Source organism: Osmerus eperlanus, chromosome 21 (assembly GCF_963692335.1).
Source record: "Osmerus eperlanus chromosome 21, fOsmEpe2.1, whole genome shotgun sequence".
Lineage (NCBI taxonomy): Eukaryota > Metazoa > Chordata > Actinopteri > Osmeriformes > Osmeridae > Osmerus > Osmerus eperlanus.
The window spans coordinates 2,704,187-2,713,971 of NC_085038.1; positions in this window are offsets into that span (position 1 = coordinate 2,704,187).

Here is a 9,785-nt window from a genome sequence, read left to right on the forward strand (position 1 = left end):
GGAGGGAGGGAGGGAGGGAGGGAGGGAGGGAGGGAGGGAGGGAGGGAGAGAGAGAGAGAGAGAGAGAGAGAGAGAGAGAGAGAGAGAGAGAGAGAGAGAGAGAGAGAGAGAGAGAGAGAGAGAGAGAGAGAGGAGAAGAAGAGGGAAAAATATAAAGAAAGCAAGTGACAGATAGAGAGAAATAAATAGAGAAAGAGTGACAAAGAAGGGGGTGGTTACTAAAGCTGTGAAGAGAAGCTGATTCACACGGTAACATTTACATCTCCACACGCTTGCAGGCTGTGCAGGGTGTGGTGCAGCCCAGCCCCTGAGGGGAACGTGGGCCTCCATGAGGCCCTGTGACCTCCCTGGAGGACAGGTTGGTGTGGTGGGTCTGGTGATGCGGTGACTCGTCTTAAAGAGGCAGCCTGAAGGATGAATGCCAGGAAGCAGAAAAGGACGGAAACAATTTTGTTGGACAGAGGATGCAAGGAATGGAAAACAGAATGTTTCAGCATGGAGGCTAATCACCAGTTTGTGTACAAAGGCCATCACCTCAGAAAAGGATTTGATGGATTTTCTCTGGAACATATGGAAAACGTGTTGTTGCAGAAGGTGACTACGTGCTGCCAGATACCATCAATGTCACATGCTAAAGTCTCACTGTTCAGTCACAACACACAAATCTGGAACTTTTAACTTTAATTAACAGTAAAATTCAGCTTAATTAAGAAGTTACACGTTAACTAACAGGTATTGAGCGTGAAATATTTCCTAGAGACAAGACACATCCTACATACAGAGAAGGTTCTGAATAGCATATCTGTGTAATAAGATATCCTCAAAATGGCAGATGTGTCAGAGACACCCAACCATAACTAAGCCACTAAATCAATTCCCAAAAAATAATTAAAAAATGAAGACAGCAAACTGCCTAACTTTTACACCTATTTATTAGGTTTCACATCTTTGCATCATTTGAATAATGCCATTTTCTTTCCCCTTCCTGTTCTTTTATCTGTCTGTATTTAAATATGCTGCGCAACGCAACCAACTCATTCATCTTAATTTCGGTTCGATCAACACATAACTGTTGACAAAAACCGCCAGTGGGATCACTCTGAACACACACTCTGAACACACACTCTGAACACACACTCTGAAGATCACTCTGAACACACACTCTGAACACACACTCTGAACACACACTCTGAAGATCACTCTGAACACACACTCTGAACACACACTCTGAAGATCACTCTGAACACACACTCTGAACACACACTCTGAACACACACTCTGAACACACACTCTGAACACACACTCTGAAGATCACTCTGTACGACAGACATCCTTCTTGGTTGTGTCATGAAGCTCCTGCCTGCTCTGAAGTGGCAGGGGTTCAGTCGATTACTTGGGAGGTTTCTTCAAACATATTGTTCAGTTCTTCTCATAATCAATGCTGACAGGTCGATCACCACTGCACGCAGTTGATCCAGATGCAAAATCCAATGTGACATCTAACTAGTTATGTCACCTTGGTAACAACCCCCAGATAACCTTTGTCTTTGGAAAAGTTTCAACCTCATGAATAAATTACAGGTAGGTAATTAAAGAACCATTTCCTGTTTTCAATTAGCTGCAAGGTGTTTTTTGTTTAAGTAGGCAGCTATGTACAGTGCTGTATGTGTGCAAGCTCATTTCTCATATTCCAATATGCAAAGCATTATCTGTGGTTTAGAATCGATGCATTAATAGCTTTGGGTTAATAGCAATTCTATAAGTGCCATGACTAATTACTTTTTGTCCCCCTAATTATGCTTAATTCAGAAAAACTCAATACAAATCAAGACCTTGCAGGCCCCTCTGCAGGTTTAGGAGGGACTCTGAAACAATCTCTAATTTATTATGCTATGTTATACAGGCAAACTAAAAAAGTATGTCTAATATCCTGGTAAACATTTAATCTATGAATAATTGTTGAAAATACAGAACTTTAAGAAACAATTAAGGGGCAACATAAAAAGCAGCATGCATGTATTTTTTTGTAAAACTTATCAGGAAGTCATGGTGAGGTGACGTGTAATTCCTTCAGTAGCCTACCCGTCAAGCTTTGATGTGGCGGTTGTATGTAGTCGTCTGTTTGGGGTGAGAGCAATATGAAAGCAGAGAATGAAGAACAGGTCCTGGATTCCTAGACTCAGCCGTTTGGATGGAGATAGTAAAGCGGTATGCAGCAACCTGAACATGCGTGCCGCCTGTAAGAAGTATAAGCGCTGACTCTCAACTGAAGGGCATATCACCCTGGGTTTGATGGCCTGATGTTAGAGCAGGGTTAGCGCTCCTGCAACCTTGTTAGATGTTCCTTTCCTGAATGACGACACTTTGATCTGCATGCTCAGTATATTTCCAGGACCGTTTGTTCGATAGTATCTCTGATATCACACTAAGGCGATACGCGAGCGCTGTGGAGTGGAGCGCTTACACAGACAGAAGTTCACAGACTGCTAGCCGAGAAACGGTTCATGTTAATGTCACTTAAAAAAATAAAAAATAATCAGTATTTTCACAATTAACATATTTTCAACAGTTTGGAGAAGAAGAAAAAAAAAAATATATATATATATATATATATATATATATATAACACAATAACAGTGCAGTAATAATTCTTCTGTGTCTAATCCTTGTTAGAGTTTAGTGGAAACAGTGGTTTTACTCAGCTCAGCGACAGACCAATAACTGAGCGAGCACTCAGACATGTCGAGGCATTTTCAGAGTGATACATCCATAAAATTGGTTCCACCCCTCACACCTCGTCTCTGAAACCATGCGGTTATTAATATTCTATATCATCCTAACACAAAGCTGAACCCTGGTTTAAGTGATTAAGATCCCACAAGCTAGTATAGAGAGCAGATTAAATGTGAATGGAGGAGTTTCTGCTCTAGGGGCATCCAGTCATTAGTCAGAGCTAAATGTTAGTGTAAGCAAGTGTGTCACTTGACTTAACTTGACTATGATAAATAAATCACTTGACTTGTAGTTTTGTACTGTGCGTTTGCATGCATTTGTGTCACATCTGGGTTTACAGAAAATGTTTGAGAAGTAGATCCTAATACATTCTCCCTACTAAAGGCCCCTTGACACCAAGAACGATAACTATAAAGATACAGTTTTAAGAATCGTTCTATATTTAAAACAAAAGCAGACCACCCCGATAACGACAACTATATAGCCGAACGATATCGTTGGGATCACTTTCCCCCCCAAAATAATCCATCTGATGAACGATAAAACACTGACAACCAATGAGAGTCCATCCATTTAAAGCGTCCGCACATTTGAAATTGAATATTAGGGGCCGTTTAGGAAATAATTCAGACTGTCCTACACAAACACATTTAAAACACAAACACAATAAGATATGAAACGTGAAAACATATGAAACATGTATGCGAAAAAAAAGTTTTGAAAGGTTAAAAAAGTATTTTCGAAATAAATTTTTTGAAAAAACTGAAACGATATCTTCGAAAAAAGGTTCGAAAAAAAGGTTTGCATCATTAATGAATACTTGATGAGGACTCAGTGTACTCTGTTGTACTCTGCTCTGCTTTACTCTGATATAGGCTTCTCTGTTCTTACCCCCACTCCTTCTCTCTCCTCTCTTCTCCTTTCACTGTGTATGTGGAAAAAAAGATTTGAAAGGTTTAAAAAATGTTATCCCAAAAAGGTTTAGGAAAAAACTTTTTTTGTGTGGTGTCAGAGATGCACTGTTGATGGGGTGGGATTCACAAGTGACAAATGACAATATAAGACGACTTTATAGAAAAATACTAATGCATTTATTTCAGCTTTATACCGTTTCTGTTCAGGAGGGTTTTGGCTTCTTTTTTTTTGTGCTGTGAGGTTGGGGAGGGGGGGGCGGCAGGGTGGCCATTCTCTGACCAATGGTGGCCGTGGCCCCCCCTGGCCACCACGTGGCCACGCCCCTGTTGATGAGTACTTGATGAGGACTCTACTATACTCTACTATTACTGAAGCTCTAGGCTTCTTGTTCTCCTCTCCCCTCTCCTCCTCTCTCCTATCCTCTCCTTTCACATATGGGGATGTGTTTTCAGTAGTATGGATGTGTGTGAACGTTTCATATGTGAATGTGCATGTGTTTCATATGTGTTTATGACATTCTGAATTATTTCCTGAACGGCCCCAAATAATAGAATACAACATTGCGAGAAGCTAATTGTCAAGGTTGGTGTTAATATAGTTATCATTATAGTTATAGTTCTTGTTATTGTCCTTGGTGTGATGGGGCCTCACGGCTTGTTGGTCTGGAGAGTAATGACTGGAGTGAACGGTCAGTGGAGATGGGTGAGCCCAGAATAAACACATGTTCATTTTTATTCTTATACACAACATTTTTCGTGTGTGGAAATAAGAACTGGGAACCGTTAACTAGACTATTAGATGGTTTCTCTACACAACCAGGCATCCTGAAGCGTTTTATGCTAATTGCATTAACGTAGTCCAAGTACTTCACTGGTCCCAGACGGGGAGATTTCCATTTTAAATAGATGTTAATGGTGCAACACAGGCTACGGCTTTGTTGTTGTTTGTTCGTTTGTTCGTTTTTTTACTTTGAGGTCCTACACACACACACACACGCACACACACACACACACACACACAAACACATATGACTGGTAGTACTATACACCTATTTCACAACAAACAAATAAATCTCGACTTTGCCATAATGGTGTTACAAAATATGTTAATTTACAGCTCTAAATGAGACCATGTGGGAATATAATGCTAAATCTGTCAATAACAAAAACTGATGTCAAAGAAATGATTTAAATCATGCTTTGACTAGTATAAACCCATAGCTCACCAGCCATTGCATCATACAATTTCATACAGTTTATATCTTTTCAATAGCAAAATAACACAACACCTCAATTGCAATTAAAAAAACGCGTGCCAGTTCTTAGTTTTACATTCAGTTCTGATGCCATGAGAGGGGAAGGAGAAGTGGTCCTCATAATTAAGTTAAGGTTAACTTGTTAAAAGCACAATACACAGAGACCTGCATGGAACAAAAGCTGTTTGCTCACAGTCACAGAGCGCATCAACAAGTCAACCGAGAACAAAGTTATTAAAAGAAGTTATTAAAAGATAGACGTATCACCTTAGCAGGGGCCCCTCCCTCCGCATTCAACCGAACTATTGACAATTCCAAATAAAAAAGAACACAAATTTAAAAAGCAGTGATTGAAGCACACCAGCGCTAAAGGTTTAGGATTACGACAATAATTTACATTAATGTTACACTTACTACAATGGAAGTACAAGGCAACACTTTACATTTAGGTTATAATAACTATCATGCAACTTCATAGCAACACTTTACACTGAGGTAACATTAAGTACTGTGTAACTTTAAAGTAACATTTTAAATAAAATGTTCCATGGGTAGGAGGATGTTGATATGTATTCTTGTTTTGGTAACACAACCTTCAACTACCCCTTTACAACATACACTTACTCCTTACACCCTTCCTGCATACTGTGCCTTCTAACACTTCTGGACAAACCCTAAACACCATTTGATTACATAGAAATCCCTGTATACATGCAATGTTTTTACAATAGGGACTCCATTGCTACAAAATTACATGGAAATTAATAGAACTTTAATGTAAAGTGTTACCAAGACAACTGAATGAGGCCTCCAACTGACCGTAGACATCATTTACATTTAGTCATTTTTCGGAGACGCTCTTATCCAGAGCAACTTACAGTAAGTACAGGGACATTCCCCCTGAGGCAAGTAGGGTGAAGTGCCTTGCCCAAGGACACAACGTCATTTTGCAGAGCCGGGGATCGAACCAGCAACCTTCCGATTACTAGCCCGATTCCCTCACCGCTCAGCCACCTGACTCACATCAGACCCAGTCCAGTTGCTCTGTGCAGTCTGGTGAGCCCACTTCTCTATGCTGTGAGCTCTATAAGTACGTTTTGAGCTTCCTCTTTTCACCAGCTCTCTTTCCCCTGAGTACACATCTACTTGCCGGGAATCTTAACTGAAATAAACATGCCCTTGAAAAGATAGTCGAGAATGTGTTTTTTTGTGTGTGTTGGCGGTTGGTGGTGGTGATGATAGTGGATGGGGTGGGTAGATCAAAACAAAACTCAGCAAAAAACTTTGCTATGATTTGACCAGAGATATCTGATGAACTGATCACTGCTGATTCCACTCTTCCAGCAAGGGGGGAGGTTGGCGGACTTGCAAGGTCAAGGGGCTCTCAAGCAAGAGAAAGCATCTCTGAATGCTTCCTGCATAATTAAGTGAAACAACTATTGATTTAGTCTAAATAGGGCAGCGATGCCACGCTTTGGATGTCTTTCCATATGAAGGACAAAACAATTCCGTTCAAGCGTGCTTATCTGAGTTGATGTTGTACACTTATAACTTGCTGAGAAGTCTCCCAATGGTAAAACACGTTCATTTCAATGATTGAATGCTGTAATCTGAAAGTTTTTTGGCAGTCAACAACCTGAGATGACTGACAGGGTGTGTTTGTTTTGAGTTCAGCAACTTCCTGACCCCCGGCCCCCTGTGCCCCCACTCCCCCTAACCCCCAGCCACCCCAGCCCCCTCTGCCTCCACTCCCCCTGACCCCCAGTCCAGTCCCCAGCCCCCTGTCCCCACTCCCCCTGACCCCCAGCCCCCCTGACCCCCACTCCCCCTGACCCCAAGCCCCCTCTGCCCCCACTCCCCCTCGTCCTTGCTCATCGCTCCCTCCCAGTAGCTGTCATTGACACTCTGAGACTGCAGTTTGCCTCCCAACTGTGATTAGAAGAGACAGATGGGTTGGGGGGAGGTGATGAGCAGAAGAAGTAAAAAAAGAAGAGAGATTTGGTGCTGTGTGGGGGAGAGAGAGGAGGAAGGATGGGCATGTATGGTTCCTCCTCCACGCCTTCTGGGATTGTGTCTGAAGCACAGACCGCCTCCCTCCAGGAGCCAGGAAGGCATCCGGTGGTGTGTGTGCGGTGGGTATGTGTGGTTGGGGGTGGGGGAGGGGGGGGTGGTGGAGGTGGGGGGGTGGGGGGGTGGTGGAGGTGGGGGTGGGGGGGTGGGCGGGGACTCAACCACAAGTTGGGATAGCTCAACACGCATCGTTGTTTTGATATCTGGAGGGAATGTTTTTTTAATGGGAAACACACTGTAAAAAGTTTGTACAGATTTTAAAAAGAAACATGTCAAGATACCATGGCATCTTTACAACCTGCCTTACATCCTCCTCGCTGAGCAAGGTTAAAGCGTCTGACGTTGAAATGTCCCTCCTGCGTTGTGATCCTGTTCTCTTTGTGTTTACACGTATCCCTGCCACAGTGATCCCACCTCCTGCTGCTGCTGTTGACGCAGAGGAGAAATCCTCTGCATCACCTGCTCTCGTACCCGTACAGAGCGCTGAACTCAAGCTTACACATGATCTCATGAGTCCATCTATGTGAGGATGAGCACACAGTAACTCAGCGGTTAGAGCGGGAGTCAGGTGGCTGAGCGGTTAGGGAATCGGGCTAGTAATCAGAAGGTTGCCAGTTCTATTCCCGGCCGTGCAAAATGACGTTGTGTCCTTGGGCAAGGCACTTCACCCTACTTGCCTCAGGGAGAATGTCCCTGTTCTTACTGTAAGTCGCTCTGGATAGGAGCGTCTGCTAAATTAATAAATGTAATATATGCTTGCAAGGGTGTACGTGTGTTTATGCAACAGAGAGAAAAGTAGCTTGCTTTGGACTCCCTCACTTCTTTCTAAGTCCCTCCAAGTATTACCTTCCCCAGCGTCTTAGCTAGCGAGCTTTTATAATTGGAAGCTATTATGTTCTTTAAAGTCTTAATAATTGCTCGGAATGCTGCTGCTGCAAGCAGATGAGCAGATTTGGACCATCTGGCCATTTGGACCATATGTCCAGACCACAAGCACAGAGACTAGTGTAAATGTTGACTATGATGGATACTACCTGAAAGATAAGACAAAACTACATACTATTGTGAAGGCACACAACCACAGATTGGTTTCCAAGGAGTTTGTTTCAGCACACCGAACCCGACTCTTAGGTAGGGTTTTTATCCAGCCACACCTGCACAGCCCCTAGTGAGGGTGTCCTACATGGCAGGTATGGAGCTTTGAGCTTCCTGCTTTAGGACTAGCTTTTCCCCCATAGAGCGCTTTCCCGGTGTGGAGTGTCCCAGACCTGGTTCCAAACCGAGATCTGGTTCCAAAATGAGACCAGGTTCCAAACTGAATCTTTGATGTGCTGTTTGCCACAGTGCTGTCGAGGCTGGAAGTGACTGACAACTGTGTTGTGTACTTCAAATAATGAGATGGACCCAGATCAAAGGCTGTGCTCCACAACATTGGTTCTCTGTATGTGTGTATATATGAGTGGAGGGGGCGTATGTGTGTATGTGTTTCTGCGGATCTGTGTGTGTGTGTGTGTGTGTGTGGAGCACATGTGTGTGAATGTGTATGCATGTGTGTGTGTGTGGAGGGGTGTCTGTTGGTGTGCATGTGTGTATATCTAGACATCTCTGACCTGATGCCACTCCAGAGTTGCGATGCTCTGCACTGCCTGCATTGTGTTTGCTAGGTCCTTTGTCCTCTCGGTTTCCTCTCCTCTCTTCTGCCTCCCACCTGGCCACACGCCAGCCCACAGCAGCCTCCAACACAAGCACACACATGCTCGCTCGCTCGCTCTCTCCCTCTCTCTCTCTCTCTCTCTCTCTCTCTCTCTCTCTCTCTCTCTCTCTCTCTCTCTCTCTCTCTCTCTCTCTCTCTCTCTCTCTCTCTCTCTCTCTATCTCTCTCTCTCTCTCTCTCTCTCTCTCTCTCTCTCTCTCTCCGTCTCTCTCTCTCCGTCTCTCTCTCTGTCGCTTAGTCTCTCGGTTTCTTGTTCTCTCTCTCTCTCCCTCTTTCTCCATCTCACTCTCTCGGCCTCTCTTTCCCTCCCTCCTCCCTCTTTCTCTCCGTCTCTCTCCGTCGCTTAGTCTCTCAGTCTCTCTTTCACTCCCTCCCTCTCCCTTTCTCTCTGTCTCGTTCTCTCTTGTTCCCTCTCTGTCTCTTTGTTTCAGACACACACACACACACTGATACACACAAACAAACACACACAATATCTCAAAAGAACCTCAAATGAGACTGCGCTTGTTTTCCAAGTCTAACTTGCCTGCTTACTAATGGATAACCCGTTTTCATCTCATACGTGACCAATCAGAGCACCCCTGACGTCTATCTCTGTGCTTGGCATGAGTTGCCGTCTGTTTAACAATGCATTGTGGGTTATTTGGGCTCCGTGACTCATGGGTCTGAGGTACAGCTAATAGGCTGTAATTAGGACAAACTGGAGCGCTGCACTGGAGAGGCTGCGCTCTGCTCTTCACATGCTGACTGCAAGGCAGAGGAGAGAGCTCCAGCACTTTCCATAGATATGACGATAACAGGCCGTTCTGTAGACTCCAGAACCTAATCGCTCCCTCTGAGAGATGAACACTATGGAAATATGCCTGATTGATGAGAGGGGCTTCTAAGTGTCTTTGTGCGTGTGGATTTGTGTGTTTGTGTGCAGGTCTGTGTGTGTGCGTGTGTATGTGTTATTGTGAACAAAATAACAACACCAACTCGACATTGCTGCTTCTATATGAAGTGTGTAGACTGATTCATTTAGAGGCACATTTAATTTACAGCAAAAATATCACTGACGCATTCATGAATATGCAACCTGATGCTAATGTAAAAAAGA